General features: G+C 40.6%; 1 long non-coding RNA gene across 1 annotated transcript; it reads right to left on the reverse strand.

Annotated features, from left to right (window-relative positions):
- Nucleotides 1-3,924: 3,924 nt before the first annotated feature.
- LOC123728992 (uncharacterized) lies at nt 3,925-17,444 on the reverse strand. Its single transcript, XR_006760693.1, has 3 exons — nt 17,059-17,444; nt 10,872-10,939; nt 3,925-4,078 (listed from the first exon to the last, which is right to left on the reverse strand). It is a non-coding gene; the product is annotated as an uncharacterized lncRNA (long non-coding RNA).
- Between the last annotated feature and the right edge of the window lie 310 nt (nt 17,445-17,754).

A 17,754-nucleotide genomic window follows, 5' to 3' on the forward strand; every position in this document is an offset into this window, starting at 1 on the left:
GCAGTGAAAGTTAACATTACGTTTCTGAATGACATCACCAAGAGGTAAAATATATAGTGAAAACAATTGTGGTCCTAAAACGGAGCCTTGAGGAACACCGAAATTTACAGTTGATTTGTCAGAGGACAAACCATCCACAGAGACAAGCTGATATCTTTCCGACAGATAAGATCTAAACCAGGCCAGAACTTGTCCGTGTAGACCAATTTGGGTTTCCAATCTCTTCAAAGGAATGTGGTGATCGATGGTATCAAAAGCAGCACTAAGGTCTAGGAGCACGAGGACAGATGCAGAACCTTGGACTGACGTCATTAAAAGGTAATTTGCCCCCTTCACAAGTGCCGTCTCAGTGCTATGATGGGGTCTAAAACCAGGCTGAACTGTTTCATATACATTGTCTTCAGGAAGGCAGTGAGTTGCTGCCCAACAGATTTAAAAAAAAAAAAGCTCTCTATGGCAGTTATGTACATGTGGAACTAGGGCTAGATTGTAGATAGTGATCCAACTGACTGAGAGCGCTTGTAATGGTGAAGAGTGGGGGAACCCACCAACTCACTCCAAACATGCTGTTACATAAGATGACCATATTTCACCTTTGCATTGATTCATTTTCATCCTTGTCATCGTGTACTACAGGAGACATCTATAGCAGGCAGTAGTAGTTTTCCAAGAAAAATAACACATTTCGTGGAATTTAGTTTAACACATTTATCTGTGTCGCCCAAAATATTATTTTCTGTCCCGCTGCGTTACAGTATTACCCGTCTCTGCATGGAACAGATCTAAAACATATGGTCCAGAAAAAAAGAAACCACAATGGGAGAGATTGTCTGAGGTCTCAGTGGAGTTGAATGTACTGTTCCACTGGGCACAGACGTAATTCAATGTCTATTCCACGTTTTCAATGTCATTTCAATGAAATGACGTGGAAACAACGTCGATTTAACCAGTGTGTGCCCAATGAGGTATGTTCAAGGGTCACTGGAACCTGCATGCCTTTAGATGTGCCTTTCAGTTATTTTGCATGAATATGTTCTGTGAAATGCTATATAGAATTGATTTGTGTGGTCCTGTGTGGTTCAATTGGTTGTGGGTTCAATTGTGAGTTGTGGGTTCAATTCTAGCTGGGATCACATAATAAAACCATAATGCACTCATTGTAAGGAACTCAAACCCATAGCTCTCCAGATTCTTCTTTAAACACAGGTTCATCTTTAAATGTGTAGAGTAAGATAGATAATATTCTCTCTCAGAGATGTGTGATTTGTTCATGTTTGTACTGATGTTTTGGTCTTGGTGAAATGCACGCAGTATGGAAAACTTTTTCACGCTGCTGTGACACACAAAACGGAAAAAACATTTACATAATGTTAAACAGCGCTACACGCCTGGCAAACATTGTTAAAATATGGTTGCTCGCATGTCTCAGTTTTGATTAAGTACACTTAAGATATTCCTTTTGAATTTATCAGTTCAACCATATGTATTGTTTTTAAAATACAGCCTCATTCATTTCAGTCTTTGCACAGCCTCCTTCCCACTCTGCATATTTTCCCCTCACATATGTAACTTATGGCAAGTTAACTGCAACATTCTTAAACGGACAATGCACTGTATTTAAAGTCTCACTCCATCTGTTTTTGAACTTTTCTTGTTGAAATCATTTTACACAGTTGTTGAAAATGAACAAAGTACAATGAGTTAATCATGAAGTTTGTTTTATTATAAAGCTTTATTTAGACCATGCAGCTTGGTTAAAAACATTGTAATTCAGTGTTTGGTTATCAAAAATAGTAAGATCTCGCTTACTTTTACAACAGTAAGATTCTGTTTTTATAAAAAGTACCTGTATAACACACCATTCCTTTAATGGCAAAGGGACATTGATTATCATCAATTGGATTGTACGAGTGTGGGATCAATATGAGCCAAAAGAGTACAGATGTATTCTGCCCTACAAAGGCAAAACGCATTAACTATGGAAACAGTGAAACTGAGAAAAATGGCGTTAAAGTTTTTGGGATAACCAGCCAAATATGTTGTAGGTAGATAAGTGACAATGTATCATTTTATTATGAAGTAATTGTTATGCATATCAACCATGACCACTGATTTTACCTATGCAGATACTGCACTCTGCCTTTGTATGACTTTAAACAACTATATGGGTAATGCGAAGGCAAAGTGCAGTATCTACAATCTAAATGTTTTCATCCAACTTTCTTGTTGTTTTTATGTTTGATGGAAACAGTTTGATAGTTCTAACTACATTCCAACTGTATTTAATGGTGTTATGTAGTTATGCTTTCATCTTTTGAATATTGTATTGTAGCAACCCTCAAGCATTTTTTCACCATAAGGTAAGGACTATTTCATCACGCAGAATGTTTATACTTTAAAAATGTTTTGACTTTGTGCAGTATATACTATCTAAATGTGTTTATCCAACTTTCTTGTTGTTTTTCCTGTTTGACGTTGTAGGGTCCTTAAGGTCCATAGGTTAAATCAGTGGTCATGGTTGATATGCGTAAAAAATTACTTCACTTATCTACCCACAACATATTTGTCTGGAAAGCAAATCAACTTTAAAGCCATTTTTCTCAGTTTCACTGTTTTTGTAATTACTGCTCTTTGCCTTTGTATGGCAGAGCGGGTTACTGCAGTCAAAACACGGTGGTACCAGTTCCTTACACTTCTCTCTATTGCTAACGATTTTCTGGAACTCAAATATTATTTTCAGATCACCAGGTTTTCCCTTGATTTTACTTGGATTCTGCAGTTAATGCAAATTTCACACTCCATTTTCTCTGAAACGGAACATAATTGAACCAGGAAACTTTGTCACAAGATAAAACAGATACTACAAAGCCTGATTTCAGTCTTAACTCAATTTTGACCAAAAGTGTAGTTACTGTGTTTTGCCTTTGTAAGGCAGTATTGGTTTGTATTGGGTAAAGTTTGCGCTGACAAGCAGTCCTTTTTTTGAAAAGAAGAGGTAAAATTGTCTACAACATTGGCGGTACCAGAAGCAAACTACTGTACCACCCTTAACCTAGATATTTTTGAGCTCTCTATCCAGCCAAACGCACAGAGTGAGAAGGAGTTGGCATGATAGCAAAAACGAACTGGCACTCAGGCTACCCTACATTTGCTGGTTTCTCACTAGTAAGGCTGGAGCTTGTCACTAAGTCACCTAACATCAACATAACATGTGCTATTTTCTGCAACTCTTTGCTTGAAGCCTGCAACATAATGCATTATATCTTTACACCTACCTAAATAAATGTTGAGTAATTTTAGCTTATCATGAATATAAAATGTTTACTACCATTCATTAGCATACATCATGTATAACTATGCCACCATTATTCCACTTGTGGGTTTTTGTCTGCTCTCAAACCTACAGTAAAAACCAATTAAAACCAAATGCACAGTGGAGAGAAAATACATGGAAAGTATATCCTTAGCCCTTATAAACACTACTGCTTATTAAGACATTTGGGCAGTCCAAAACTAGCTTAATTGCAGTTTCACAGTCAGGTATATCCTAATTATATTATACCCCACAAATATATCTGACTTTACATGTAGATAGTGTTGACATATACAGTAAATACATGTAAACATAATGTAGTCTACAAATATTGTATAATATTGTAGCACATGATGAGTGTATAAGGTGGTACAGGTGCTGAAGGGGAGGTAGGTGGGCTACCTCCAGGCAGCACTAGAGGATTGTGTGTCCCATGGTGTGTGAGTGTATGTAAATGTATGTCTTCAGATATGACAGCCCAGTGCCCAGCAGTACAGTGGAATGTTGTGTGTGTGTGTGTGTGTGTGTGTGTGTGTGTGTGTGTGTGTGTGTGTGTGTGTGTGTGTGTGTGTGTGTGTGTGTGTGTGTGTGTGTGTGTGTGTATGTTTAAGATTTCTTCTGGAAGTGGCATCCCAGTTTCCAGCAGTGGCAGATGGAATTGAAGAAGCGACAGTGACAGGAGGCACAGGGATCACAGCAGCGAGAGTGGGGAATACAGCTCTCCATCACCTTGGAACAATTAGGGGTTGGGGGGGCAGGCTTCACCTTGCACACACACACACACACACACAAATGAAAAAGTGATTAACTGACAAGCCCTTACCCTCTGACTGTTTCAAGATTTATGACCTAACTGAGCACTCATGCAACTGCGTTCGAAATGGCACCCTATTCTCTATATAGAAATAGGGTGCCCTATGGGCCCTGGTCAAAAGTCAGTGCACTATATACAGAATAGAGTTCCATTTGGGATGCAGACATGCAATCACAATGCCAACACATTAAAGCCAAGACTATCTTGTACTGTCAACCACTCAGAACTAAGTACACTCCATTTCCCCAGCAGCCTCACCTCCAGCTGTGCAAAAGCCATTTTGTTGATGTTCTGTAAGCTAGTAATCATCATACTGTATGAAAAATATGAATATAATTAGATATGATTCAAAATCGTTGAGGTCTTACTACCCAATACGGGTTTGCAGACAAATCTAACACATTCATCTTGCATTGATGTCAATGGGATATTTGTGGTCTAATGTCTAGAAAGATAATAATAATAAATGCCATTTAGCAGACGAGTACACATCCCACCTAGAAAAAAGAAACGCACACCTATAAAGGCGAGGTGCTGGCTAGCGGAGTAGAAAACTAGAAAACAAGGGAAAGCCGCACACTCTAAGAGCTCAGATGCAAAAATGTAATAACCAACGTTTCGACAGCAAAGCTGTCTTCATCAGGGTATCATCACAAACACTGCGAGATGAGTCATTTATATAGTGTCAAGAGACACACAGGTGTTTGTAATCATGGCCAAGTGTGGCCTAATATCATTGGTTAACTCAAATATAAAAACAAAAAATGGCATACAAAGAACATACAAAAAGACAAACAAATGGATAGCATACGATCATAGCATTTGTAGTCTAAAATGTATCTAACAAACAATTACAATGGCAAAATCACAATAATCACAAGAATGGCTTCAGATCAAAGTCTATGTTGAGACCGAAAGGAGCAAGGGTCTTTAAATTAAAGATCCAGGCAGCCTCTCGTTTTAACAATTAATTATCAAGGTCACCCCCTCTCCTCGGGAGGGTGACATGTTCGATGCCAATATAACGCAGAGACGAAATCGAATGGTTTGCTTCCAAAAAGTGGGCCGCAACTGGGTAAGTCAAGTTTTTGCACATAATGGTGCTACGATGCTCTGAGATACGTACTTTTAATTCACGCTTTGTTTTACCCACATAATTTTTACCACAAGGACAAGTTATAAGATAAATAACTGCCTTAGTGGAACACGTAATAACACCTTTAATTGGGATAGATTTCCCTGTTTGGGGGTGTTTGAAGGATCTACATTTATAAGTGCCATTGCATTGAGCACAGCCATTACACTTGTAATTTCCATCCAGTATGGGCGCAAATAGGCGTTGTTCAGGAATATCTTGGGGTGGTAAATCAGAGTGTACCAATTGGTCTCTGAGATTTCTGCCCCGCGAGAATACGACCAGGGGAAGGTCAGAAAACACATTACCGAGACTATCATCATATTTCAGAATGTGCCAATGTTTGTGAACGATTCCTTTAATTTGTTCAGAGCACTTTGAATAGCGGGTAGTGAGAACGCAAGAATGCGCCTTTTTGCGAGACTGACCTTGAAAAAGGTCATGTCTCGTTTTGTTTTGAATTTTCTCAATGGCAATATTAATCTGATCCTTGTTGTACCCCCTCTCCTTGAACTTATCCTGCGTCTCAGCCATATTTCTGTCGAAATCTGATTGTTTTATACAAATTCTTTTGATTCGACAGAATTGTCTGTAGGGCAAACTATTTTTCAAGGGAAGTGGGTGACAGCTATCAGCCCTCAACAAACTGTTACGATCAGTAGGTTTCCTGTAAAGATCAGTGTATAGAACATTATCTTCACACAAGATCAGAAGATCAAGAAAACTGATTTGACGTGTATCAGATTGCATAGTAAATCTCAAATGTTCAGAACAGGAGTTAAGAAAAGCATTGAATGCCTGGAGCAGTTCTGCATCACCCCTCCATAGAACATTTGAGTTAACCAATGATATTAGGCCACACTTGGCCATGATTACAAACACCTGTGTGTCTCTTGACACTATATAAATGACTCATCTCGCAGTGTTTGTGATGATACCCTGATGAAGACAGCTTTGCTGTCGAAACGTTGGTTATTACATTTTTGCATCTGAGCTCTTAGAGTGTGCGACTTTCCCTTGTTTTCGAGTACACATCCCATGCCATCTGTTGTGTGGGACAGATTGGAAAGAAAACGGTGCCGATCACATGGGTTTGAGGCACATATGGATATAGAGAACAGGTTGCGTGGGATGTGGAATCATATCGACATTACACTGAAAAGGTCTGGCCAACATTGATTTTGAAGTGAAGTACACTACATGACTAAAGGTACACTCAGAAAAAAAAGAAACGTCTTCTCACTGTCAACTACATTTATTTTCAGCAAACTTAACATGCGTAAATATTTGAATGAACATAAGATTCAACAACTGAGACATAAACAGAACAAGTTCCATAGACATGGAATAATGTGTCCCTGAACAAAGGGGGGGTCAAAATCAAAAGTTACAGTCAGTATCTGGTGTGGCCACCAGCTGCATTAAGTACTGCAGTGCATCTCCTCCTCATGGACTACACCAGATTTGCCAGTTCTTGCTGTGAAATGTTACCCCACTCTTCCACCAAGGCACCTGCAAGTTCCCTGACTTTTCTGGGGGGGAATGGCCCTAGCCCTCACCCTCCGATCCAACAGGTCCCAGACGTGCTCAATGGGATTGAGATCCGGGCTCTTCGCTGACCATGGCAGAACAGTGTCTTGCAGGAAATCACGCACAGAACGAGCAGTATGGCTGGTGGCATTGTCATGCTGGAGGGTCATTTCAGGATGAGCCTGCAGGAAGGGTACCACATGAGGGAGGAGGAGGTCGTCCCTGTAACGCACAGCGTGAGATTGCCTGCAATGACAACAAGCTCAGTCCGATGATGCTGTGACACACCGCCTCAGACCATGATGGACCCTTCACCTCCAAATCAATCCCGCTCCAGAGTACAGGCCTCGGTGTAACGCTCATTTCTTCGATGATAAACGCAAATCCGACCATCACCCCTGGTGAGACAAAACCGCGACTCGTCAGTGAAGAGCACTTTTTGCCAGTCCTGTCTGGTCCAGCGACGGTGGGTTTGTGCCCATAGGTGACGTTGTTGCCGGTGATGTCTGGTGAGGACCTGCCTTACAACAGGACTAGAAGCCCTCAGTCCAGCCTCTCTCAGCCTATTGCAGACAGTCGGAGCACTGATGGAGGGATTGTGCGTTCCTGGTGTAACTCGGGCAGTTGTTGTTGCCATCCTGTACCTGTCGTCCCGCAGGTGTGATGTTCGGATGTACCGATCCTGTGCAGGTGTTGTTACACGTGGTCTGCCACTGCGAGGACGATCGGCGCTCTGTCCTGTCTCCCTGTAGCACTGTCTTGGCATCTCACAGTACGGACATTGCAATTTATTGCCCTGGCCACATCTGCAGTCCTCATGCCTCCTTACAGCATGCCCAAGGCACGTTCACGCAGATGAGCAGGGACCCTGGGCATCTTTCTTTTGGTGTTTTTCAGAGTCAGTAGAAAGGCTTCTTTAGTGTCCTACGTTTTCATAACTGTGACCTTAATTGCCTACCGTCTGTAAGCTGTTAGTGTCTTAACGACCGTTCCACAGGTGGATGTTCATTAATTGCTTATGATTCATTGAACAAGCATGGGAAACAGTGTTTATACCCTTTACAATGAATATCTGTGAAGTTAATTGGATTTTTATGAATTATCTTGAAAGACAGGGTCCTGAAAAAGGGACGTTTCAATTTTTGCTGAGTTTATGTGGACCCCTGCTCGTCAAACATCTCATTCCAAAATCATGGGCACTAGTATGGAGTTGGTTCCCCCTTTGCTGCTATAACAGCCTCCACTCTTCTGGGAAGGCTTTCCACTAGATGTTGGCACATTCCTGCATGGATTCCATCCAGCCACAAGAGCATTAGTGAGATCGGGCATTGATGTTGGGCGATTAGGCCTGTCTTTGCAGTTGGTGTTCCAATTCATCCCAAAGGTGTTCGATGGGTTTGTTGGCAGGGCTCTGTGCAGGCCAGTCAAGTTTTTCCACACCGATCTCGACAAACCATTTCTGTATGGACCTCGCTTTGTGCACGGAGGCATTGTCATGCTGGAACAGAAAAGGGCCTTCCCCAAACTGTTGCCACAAAGTTGGAAGCACAGAATCATCTAGAAATGTCAATGTATGCTGTAGCGTTAAGATTTCCCTTCACTGGAACTAAGGGGCCTAGCCCAAACCATGAAAAACAGCCACAGACCATTATTCCTCCTCCACCAAACTTTACAGCTGCCACTATGCTTCGGGGCAGGTAGCGTTCTCCTGGCATCCGCCAAACCCAGATTCGTCCGTAGGACAAATCACTCCAGAGAACACATTTCCACTGCTCCAGAGTCCAATGGCGACGAGCTTTACACCACTCCAGCCGACGCTTGGCATTGCGCATTGGTGATATTAGGCTTGTTGTGTGCGGCTGCTCGGCCATGTAAACCCATTTCATGAAGCTCCCGACAAACAGTTATTGTGCTGACGTTGCTTCCAGAGGTAGTTTGGAACTCGGTACTGAGTGTTGCAACTGAGAACAGACAATTTTTACGCGCTTCAGCACTCGGCGGTCCCATTCTGTGAGCTTGTGTGGCCTACCACTTCGTGGCTGAGACGTTGTTGCTCCTAGACATTTCTACTTCACAATAATGGCACTTACAGTTGACGGGGGCAGCTCTAGTAGGGCAGAAATTTGACAATTACTTTTTGGAAAGGTGGCACCATATGATGGTGCCACATTTCGAATCCTACCGTACCTTCTCCGCTATGCAATCTGGTTTCCGAACTGGTCATGGGTGCACCTCAGCCACGCTCAAGGTCCTAAACGATATCATAACCGCCATCGATAAGAGACAATACTGTGCAGCTGTATTCATCAACCTGGCCAAGGCTTTCTCTGTCAATCGCCACATTCTTATCGGCAGACTCAACAGCCTTGGTTTCTCAAATGACTGCCTCGCCTGGTTCACCAACTACTTCTCTGACAGAGTTCAGTGTGTCAAATCGGAGGGCCTGTTGTCCGGACTTTTGACAGTCTCTATGGGGGTGCCACAGGGTTCAATCCTTGGTCTGACTCTTTACTCTGTATACATCAATGATGTCGCTCTTGCTGCTGGTGATTCTCTGATCCACCTCAAAGCAGACGACACCTTCTTTGGACACTGTTAACTAACCTCCAGACGAGCTTCAATGCCATACAACTCTCCTTCCGTGGCCTCCAACTGCTCTTAAATGCAAGCAAAACTATATGCATGCTCTTCAACCGATCGCTGCCCACACCTAACCACCCGTCCTGCATCACTACTCTGGACGGTTCTGACTTAGAATATGTGGACAACTACAAATACCTAGGTGTTTGGTTAGACTGTAAATTCTCCTTCCAGACTCACATTAAGCATCTCCAATCCAAAATAAAATCTAGAATCAGCTTCCTATATCGCAACAAAGCATCCTTCACTCATGCTGCCAAACATACCCTCGTAAAACTGACTCTCCTACCGATCCTTGACTTCAGCGATGTCATTTACAAAATAGCCTCCAACACTCTACTCAGCAAACTGGATGCAGTCTATCACAGTGCCATCTGTTTTGTCACCAAAGCCCCATATACTACCCACCACTGCGACCTGTATGCTCTCGTTGGCTGGCCCTCGCTTCATATTCGTCGCCAAACCCACTGGCTCCAGGTCATCTATAAGTCGTTGCTAGGTAAATCCCCGCCTTATCTCAGCTCACTGGTCACCATAGCAGCACCCACCCGCAGCACGCGCTCCAGCAGGTATATTTCGCTGGTCACCCCCAAAGCCAATTCCTCCTTTGGCCGCCTTTCCATCCAGTTCTCTGTTGCCAATGACCGGAACAAACTGTAAAAATCACTGAAGCTGGAGACTCATATCTCCCTCACTTGCTTTAAGTACCAGCTGTCAGAGCAGCTCACAGATTACTGCATCTGTACATAGCCAATCTGTAAATAGCCCATCCAACTACCTCATCACCATATTGTTATTTATTTTATTTATTTTGCTCATTTGCACCCCAGTACCGCTACTTGCACACTCATCTTCTGCACATCTATCACCCAGTGTTTAATTTGCCATACTGTAATAATTTCGCCACTATGGCCTATTTATTGCCTCACCCCCCTGATCCTACCTCATTTGCACACACTGTATATAGACATTCTCTATTGTATTATTGACTCTGTGTTTGTTTATTCCATGTGTAACTCTGTGTTGTTGTTTGTGTCGCACTGCTTTGCTTTATCTTGGCCAGGTCGCAGTTGTAAATGAGAACTTGTTCTCAACTAGCCTACCTGGTTAAATAAAGGTGAAATAAAAAAACATTTTAAAATTGAAAGTCACTGAGATTTTCAGTAAGGCCATTCTACTTCCAATGTTTGTCTATGAAGATTGCATGGCTGAGTGCTCGATTTTATACACCTATCAGCAACGGGTGTGGCTGAAATAGCCAAATCCACTAATTTGGGGTGTCCACATACACTATATACACACACACAAATGTATCAGTGTAACACCCTAGGCTAGAAGCTTGCTGCAGTCCCTAGGCCAAGGTGGGGATAGGATGTTATCACAAAGCAGTAGAGTACTGTAACTCAGAAATGATCCTAACATAATCCCCAGCAGTTTACCGTCACATGCAATCTCTGGATTCCTCTTCTGGCAAACAACCTTCTGGGTTTCGCCTGGTTCCACAGCTCTGTTGGAAAGAACAAAGGAATAATCATAAGAAACCTCCTCAATTCTGATTAGAGATTACAACATTCTGGGGTTGGAGTAAATCGAATAACAAGAATTACCGTCCAAAAATATAGTGAAACGCCAAACAGCATAATAGGTAACAGATGTTATTGTTATTATTGATCACTTCACTTATAGAAGTTGTCAGCCATGGCAGCAAGGTTAACAAATGGAAATTGTGTGCTTTTGTAGTGTGTGTCTATCACCAATAACTAGCAGAACTTTTGTATATCTTCATCATTCATGTCACAAATCATGGCCCATTTAAATGTAGCAGGGTGTAACCAGAGATTTCTGTTACATGCATTTGAAATACCTATTTCAAATACTTTGGGGTATTTTGCATTTCACTGGCCTGAACTATAATCCAATGTATTTTGTAACAAGATATGTTTCAAAAGTAAACTAAATAAACTACATACCACAGTCATAAACCCTGTTTCCATCCACAGTTTTTATGCAAGTAAAGTGATTTTAAAAAACTTTAAAAATCAAAACAGCTGTGATGGAAATACGATGTTTCGATGTAATTTCATAAATGCAGACAGAATTTGTTTGTTCGATATGGTGGGATCTTTTTGTGTCGGTAAAATGTATTATGCGGGAAATGGTGGTGGAAATGCCTTTATGCGCAAATATTGATACAATAACCATCATATCGAAGTAAATTGAGTCACACAATGATATGGTCTGTGGTCCTCCCACTGACTTCGGAAACCATGCAGTTTATTAGGCTACAGATTAAATAAATTATGATGAACTTCAAAGAGTGGTGAAAGTGCAAGGTGATGAGATTGATGCTCTTTTCCAATACATATCGAGGGTCTTATTCTGATGGCATGATCATTGATGCTTGGCTGCTGTTTGACAAATAAAAATATTCTTGCCCTTTTGCACATAATCATCTCATCATGTAGGATATACGTGCACTCCAGCAATCTAGCTGGCTATCTACGTGCTGTTGGCTAGAGTGCAGGTGGCAATACCAGAGTGGGCACACTTGCTAAATAATGCCATTTTTTGTGAGAAAACCATTAGTCGAGTTGATATTAATATTCAGAACCACATTCCTGTAAAGATTAGAGTTAAATACTGTTGAAGTAATATGGCTACAGGTTCATCTGCCTCACATAAAGCCCATTCTTGTGGGAAGCTGCTATATACCACCAAGTGCTAATAGTCAGTATCTGGATAACACGTGTGAAATGCTTGATAATGTACGTGATATCAACAGAGAGGAATATTTTCTGTGCGATTTAAATATTGACTGGCTTTCATCAAGCTGCCCACTCAAGAAAAAGCTTCAAACTGTAACCAGTGCCTGCAACCTGGTTCAGGTTATCAGTCAACCTAGCAGTGTAGTTACAAACAACACAGGAATGTGCGTGAAAGCAGTATCCAGATCCATCAGATGTAGTGATCACAATACAGTAGCCATATCTATGAAAATCAAAGTTATAAAGGCTAAGCCTATTATAGTGTGTAAAAGGTCATACAATATATTTTATAGGGATTCCTATGTTGGGGATTTAAATATTTGTTGTTCGATGGTGTGTAATGAGGAGCAAACAGATGTTGCTGTAATGAGTGTGCTGAGAGTCGGGAAGCAAGTTCAGGGAGTGAGTGTTTAAATAAACAATGAACACGAATCAAACGCACCGATATGAAAACAGAATCAACAACACCTGAGGAAAAAACCAAGAGGAGTGACAGATATAGGGAAGATAATCAAGGAGGTGATGGAGTCCAGGTGATTGTCATGAGGTGCAGGTGCGCGAGACGATGGTGACAGGTGTGCGGGATAATCAGCAGCCTGATGACCTAGAGGCCGGAGAGGGAGTATATGTGACAGTTGCACTTGACACACTTATGAAATTGCTTATTCCAATGACTAATAAGCATGCACCCATTAAGAAAATGACTGTAAAAACTGTTAAATCCCAGTAGATAGATGAGGAATTGAATAATTGTATGGTTGAGAGGGATGAGGCAAAAGGAATGGCAAATAAGTCTGGCTGCACTTCCGATTGGCAAACTTACTGCAAATTGAGAAATCATGTGACTAAACTGAATGAAAAGAAGAAACTACACTATGAAACAAAGATAAACGACAAAAGAAGCTTTGGAGCGCCTTCAATTACATTTTTGGAAAAAAGGCAAACTCAGCGCCATCATTCATTGAATCAGATGGCTCATTCATCACAAAACCAATTGATATTGTCAACTACTTTAATTATTTTTTCATTGGCAAGATTAGCAAATTTAGGCATGACATGCCAGCAACAAACGCTGACACTACACATCCAAATATATCTGACCAAATTATGAAAGACAAGAATTGTAATTTTCATAAAGTGAGTGTGGAAGAGGTGAAAAAATATATACAGTTAATCAACAACGACAAGGCAACATGGTCTGAAGACTTGGATGGAAAATTACTGAGGATAATAGCGGACGATATTGCCACTCCTATTTGCCATATCTTCAATTTAAGCCTACTAGAAAGTGTGTGCCCTCAGGCCTGGAGGGAAGCTAAAGTAATTCCGCTACATAAGAATAGTAAAGCCCCTTTTACTGGCTCAAATAGCCGACCTATCAGCCTGTTGCCCAACCCTTAGTAAAGTTTTGGAAAAAAATTGTGTTTGACCCGATCCAATGCTATTTTACAGTAAACAAATTGACAGACTTTCAGCACGCTTATAGGGAAGGATATTCAACAAGCACAGCACTTACACAAATGACTGATGATTGGCTGAGAGAAATTGATTATAAAAAGATTGTGGGGGCTGTTTTGTTACAATTCAGTGCAGCTTTTAACATTATCGATCATAGTTTGCTGCCAGAAAAACATGTGTTATGGCTTACACCCCCTGCTATATTGTGGATAAAGAGTTACCGGTCTAACAGAACACAGAGGGTGTTCTCAAATGGAAGCTTCTCCAACACAATCCAGGTAGAATCAGGAATTCCCCAGGGCAGCTGTCTAGGCCCCTTACCTTTTAAAATCTTTACTAACGACATGTAAAGCCAGTGTGTCTATGAATGTGGATGATTCAACACTATACACATCAACTACTACAGCAACTGAAATGACTGCAACACTTAAAGAGCTGCACTTAGTTTCAGAATGGCTGGCAAGGAATAAGTTAGGACTAACTATTTCAAAAACTGAAAGCATTGTATTTGGGACAAATCATTCACTAAACCTCAACTAAATCTTGTAATAAATAATGTGTAAATTGAGCAAGTTGAGATGACTAAACTGCTTGGAATAACCCTGGATTGTTAAGATTTTTTATTTCACCTTTATTTAACCAGGTAGGCCAGTTGAAAACAAGTTCTCATTTACAACTGCGACCTAGCCAAGATAAAGCAGTGCGACAAAAACAACACAGACTTACACATGGGATAAACAAACGTACAGTCAATAACACAATAGAAAATCTGTATACAGTGTGTGCAAATTCAGTAAGGAGGTAAGGCAATAAATAGGCCATAGTGGCAAAGTAATTACAATTTAGCAATTAACACTGGAGTGATATATGTGCAGATGAGGATGTGCAAGTAGGAATACAGGTGTGCAAAAGAGCAGAAAACAAATATGGGGATGAGGTAGGTAGTTGGTTGGATAGGCTATTTACAGATGGGCTGTGTACAACTGCAGCAATCGGTAAGCTGCTCTGACAGCCGATACTTGAAGTTAGTGAGGGAGATATAAGTCTGGGGAAAAGTCAGACCATAACAAAGTGCTGTGGTACCTTCTTCACAGCCCTCTAGTTTTGTCGCACCTGGACTACGGTTCAGTCATGTGGTCAGGTGCCACAAAGAGGGACTTAGGAAAATTGCAATTGGCTGGCCCTTGGATGTACACAGAGAGCAAACATTAATAATATGCATGTCAATCTCTCCTGGCTCAATGTAGAGGAGAGATTGACTTAATCACTACTTGTATTTGTGAGAGGTATTGACATGTTGAAAGCACCCAGCTGTCTGTTTAAATGACTAGCACACAGCTCAGACACCCATGCATACCCCACAAGACATGTCACCAGAGGTCTCTTCACAGTCCCCAATTCCAGAACAGACTATGAGGAGGCGCACAGCACTACATAGAGCCATGACTACATGGAACTCTATTCTACATTAGGTAACTGATGCAAGCAGTAGAATCAGATTTAAAAAACAGATACAAATACACCTTATGGAACAGCAGGGACTGTGAAGCAACACAAACACATGCATACACACACACACACACACACACACACACACACAATAACATGAAATTACCTTTTGCGGTTAAATTCCCATGTACCAAATACAAAATACATGTTAAGTGAGTTTCCATCGCATTTTCAACTCTACATCGTATTTGTATTTATTATGGATCCCCATTAGCTGCTGCCAAGGCAGCAATTAAGGCAATTATACAACATTACAATACATTCATTATAGAATTCACAACACACTCAGTGTGTGCCTTCAGGCCCATACTCCACTGCCAGATATCTACAACACAAAATCCGTGTGAATAGTGCGTGCACTACGTGATCACACAGCCTTTTTCTGCAACAAGTACATTTGATGGAAACACATCTCTGGTGGGAAAATGCACATATTGTTTTTATGCAGATTTTAGAATATTTTTATTAAAATCTGTCGCCAATTGGATGGAAACCTAGTTATAGCAAGTAAAAAAAAGAATTGTACCGTTACTGAGAATGTTGTTGTAGTGAAAGTGTGTACTTGCAAATGTATTTTGAAAATACAAAATACCTAAAATAACTATTTTGATTAAATACAATACTTTACAAAAGTATTTGGTATTTATTTTTATACATTGGTCTTTCAAGTATTTTGTAATAGTAACAAGATAGTATCTTTGCTCATCTCTGAATGTAACGGAGTGAGTGAGCAGCAGCGTCTCAGAGAGAAAAAGTGCTTGAGAGGGAAACTCTGTGTTGAGGTGGCAGACCTGGGTTCAAATAACATTTAAATATGTTGAGTTTAGCCTACCATATGTGGTAAATTGGTTTTACAATTTGGGACTATTCTATAGGTCTATTACCCCTGGCAAAGTCAAGAAGCTGATTTTTTTTAAATGTGATTTCGAATAGTATTTGAAGCCAAGTCTGGTGCATTGTGGCTTTGGATGATTAGGCGACCTGCCACTAAGATGGTCATGACATGCTGTGACCTAAGAACCTGCTTAGGTCAAAGCTGGTCAGAGCAGGAGGGATATGTGTAGACTCTGGGGAATGTATTGCTATACAAGGTTCAAGGGTTTTTATTAGTCACATTTACAATAAGCATGACATTTGTTACCCCAGTGCAAAACAGTCTACATTACAAATACATAATGTACTGCAATCTAAATCTAGTCCAGGGCTCTCCAAACCTGTTCCCGGAGAGCTCTCCTCCTGTAGGTTTTCCCTCCAACCCCAGTTGTAACTAACCCGATTCAGTTTATCCACCAGCTAATTATTAGAAAGAGGTGTGCTAGATTTGGGTTGGAGTGAAAACCTAGAGTATGGTAGCTCTCCAGCAACAGCAATATTCATTTTCAAAATGAAAATCCCTTGCATGTAAATTATTGACAGGATGATTTGGTAGGCTACTGAACAGTGTACTGAATTAAAAATGTTTAGTAATTGATTCAGGTTACAATTTCTAATGTTTTGGATAAAATATAATTTTTTACCAGTTCAGACAAATATGAAGAACAAAATGTTAGCCAACTAAATGCACACATGCATGGTTAATAGCATATTAATTATTATCTTTCCATTCCTATATATTATCTCCAAAGTGTGATTCCTGACTTCCAGTGGTGGTGCAATTGACAATACATACACACAAAAACAATATATACAGCATGTACACAAGAAGAGTGGCAATGTATGGCAATGACTTGAACCATACATTGTGGAAAGTTCATAGCATGATAACATGCTTTTCTCATCATCAGTCTATATTTATAATTTAGCTAATACAATAAATGTACAACTGATGAGAAAAAAAACTATTCGACCTTTGGATGACGAATTAAGGGGAATGAAACTAGGATAGACTACTCACCCATTTCCTTGGCCGTAAGATCATTTGATGACAAATTATTGTCGGTCCTTTTAATTTTAACAAGATGTGTCTTGTCACGCGCTGCAAGCCTACAGTTGACAGCTGCAAATTGAAGAAGGCAAATACATAATATCGCAAGCTTCATTTCGATTCCACTCAAATATTCTTAATGTGGGGAGAAACAAAAATGAGCGTTATTAGATCAATTAAGACTGTAGAAATGTCGACGCCATAAAACAGCAAAATATCGCTCCTCACTCTTGGACATATAGTCTCGTCGTCAACATTATTTGGTTCTTCGAGACAAAAGTAATACTTTATAAACCAGAATTTTGTTCCCGCATCCGCCCACCTCCTTCGTATTTCCATAAGTGAGAGCAAGAGACCATCTGGACACTGAAATCTTGGCTCAGCGATCATAGTAAAGTACCCACCTGAGGATATTCAGAGACAGTTTTATTCTGGATATTCACTGAACAAAAATATAAACACAACATGTAAATTGCTGGTCCCATGCTTCATGAGCTGAAATAAAGGGTCTCTCAAATTTTTAGCACACATTTGTTCACATCCCGTAGTGAGCATTTTATCCCTTGTCAAGATAATCCATCCACCTGACAGGTGTGGCATATCAAGAAGCTGATTAAACAAGATGATCATTACACAGGTGCACCTTTTTTTAAGTTATGAACAAAT

Source organism: Salmo salar, chromosome ssa19, assembly GCF_905237065.1.
Source record: "Salmo salar chromosome ssa19, Ssal_v3.1, whole genome shotgun sequence".
NCBI lineage: Eukaryota > Metazoa > Chordata > Actinopteri > Salmoniformes > Salmonidae > Salmo > Salmo salar.